Genomic DNA, 2,579 nt, shown 5'->3' on the forward strand with positions numbered 1-2,579 from the left:
AACATTACACATAGGGGCCCCAGAGATTTAACTGATTTCTAACACAATGATTAAAATTGGAGGAGGCAGGGTAGTCTGAACCCATGTTTTCTAAGGAGCGAGTGCAAACAAGAATTGTTTTCTTGCATTCAAATGGTCTGGCTTCCACATGGCCACCACAAAGATTTCTTCACAAATGTTTTGATAGTTCAAATGTTATCTGTTCAAAAAGTAGATAGGGGATTGGTGAGATGTCTCAACAGGTAGAGGTGCTTGGCACCATGCCTGGTGACCTGAATTTGATACTTGACCTGTATGATGACTGGAGATAATCAAGTCCCACAGGTCCTCCTCTGACCTCCACATGTGTGGCGTGGCGTGTGCATACACACACACACACACACAAGCACAAAACCCAGTCAACAAATACAAACTTTTGAAAAGAAAATAGGCCTGTCCTGCCTTTGGAAGGATGCAATTGTGAGAGCAGCTGCTATATTTCTGGACTTTCTGGGTTGAAGAGAGGGTTTGAAAGAACACGGTCAGAACTAGAGCTTGTGATTCCTGAGTAGAAGGCAAAAAGCTCTGTCCTATGGGTACTATGGATCCTAGAGTCCTGCCTCTGCCTTCAAGTACTGTGAATCAGTGAAACTATAATCTAAACTGGTTTTCTGACTAGGGAACTCCTTTCACTCAGGCAGCTTGGCTCCTGCATCTGGTCTCAGGCCCAGTGCCCAGACTGCTGTACTGGGAAACTTCCCAGACCGGTTTTGGGTTCTTGGCTTCCCTACCTAGGAGCTCAAATGAAAGGGTTGGTGAATCCCTTGGGGTAGAGAGGATTTGCAACCCACCAGGGAGCTCTGTTGGAATGCTCATTCCTGTTGTCTCTGAAAGGAAAAGGAAAGAAAAGGGAAAGGAAAGGGAGGCGGGGGCAATGAAGAGCTCAAAGGCTGGGAATGGGTTTCTGCAACTGTCTCCTACCAGGTACTGGGCAGGAGCTTCAGGCCTAACTCTTTTAGCCTGAGGGAGAGATCTGAAGATTGCTTACTAACTGGGTTTTCCACCCTCCCTCCCCTTTTCCTCCTTCTACTCCTTGGGTTATGGTGACCTGAACCATCTCTCACAGTCAGTTCTGAGGCAGCAGAGCCCGAGAATAGCTCACAGATCAGCAGCAACCTTTCCCCGACCTCTGAACAAGGGGACAAGGGGAAAATTGTGGTGCACAGTTTTGCATACCCCACCTCTAAGTGCACTGGAGGGGGGGGTGTGGAGTGCTGAGGGGGTGGAGAAGTCATGACCTTGTGTTCCTTGATGTTATTTGATGTTGGTTTTGGCTGCATTCAGGGAGCTAAAAAGCATATAAAAATGAAGCTAATAAAACTGTAGGGCTAGGGAATGGACCAGGCACAAGCTGTGGACTCCCAAAGCAGCTGTGCCTGAGCTCATGAGCCTGAGAGCCTGACTGGTTCACATTTCTTCCAAGGTGCAGATTTGGGCAAGATCGTAGCCAAACTGCAGAAAATAGTTGACCTATATGATTTGAAATCTTGGTTAACTTTTTTTTTTTTTTTTTTTTTTTTTTTTTTTTAGAGGAAGACCTCAAGGTTTCATTTGTGGCTTTCATGGCAGCAGGACTGGGAATTGTTTTCCTTCTCTGCAGCATTTACGCCCATCAGTCTGAGAGCTGTTCCATTAGTCTTGTCATGAGGCAGTCTTAAACCGAGAAAAAGGGTGGAGTTGGGCTAATTGGGGATAGTCATCAAGATGGTTATAAAGGAAAAGGTGTCTGATCATCGGGGCCCACTTCAGACCATGAAAGTCACCCCATCTTGGCAGATTTGAGGGATCCTAGAAATCTCAAGTGGAAAGAGTAAATGGAGCCATCTGTAAGGCTCCATGATTATCTGGGAGTGAAGTGTGACAACCAATGTATACCCACATGAATGTGACACCTGTAAATGGTTTCTCATATCTACCAAAGTGGTGGTCCATGCATTTAGGGAACCAGAATGAGACCCTATCACATAAACTTGATTAAAGTAAAAAGCTAAGGTTTCCTACAGGAACTCCTAATGGCGAGGGAATTGGGTTTGGAGTTAGAAAGACATAAGTGGTTGCTACAGTTTATCGGCTGCCTTGTATGATTTCACTACCTTCTATTCAGTTTTCTTGTCTTTAGAATGGTTAGAAGCTTATTCTGGTTAAAAGTGAAACCAAGTTTAATGTTTCCATTTTGTCCATAAACGTATCAAATACATGCTTCATAGTGAACAAATTCTCAGCACCTCAGGTCCAAGACTTAGTAATGGATAATGATAAGGTTTGGGGCTACGTATTTTCTTCAACATAGTCACAAATGTTGATATAAAGGATCAAAGTCTGGAAGCATGCAAGAGATTCATAAAAGATGGTTCCCATATCCATTCTGATGATGAGGTAAAGAAACGAAAAGGAGAGATGGGCAGTGTACTGATCTGAGACAGAAATCCCAGATGATTCAGAGAGGGACAGGTTCCATTTGATAAAGATCAAGGACACTTTTCCCTTCACTATTGGAAGTGTTGAAGACAGAAATGCTAGCAATAGATGACTTCACCGTT

This window comes from Myodes glareolus, chromosome X (assembly GCF_982192425.1).
Source record: "Myodes glareolus chromosome X, mMyoGla1.1, whole genome shotgun sequence".
Classification (NCBI taxonomy): Eukaryota; Metazoa; Chordata; class Mammalia; order Rodentia; family Cricetidae; genus Myodes; species Myodes glareolus.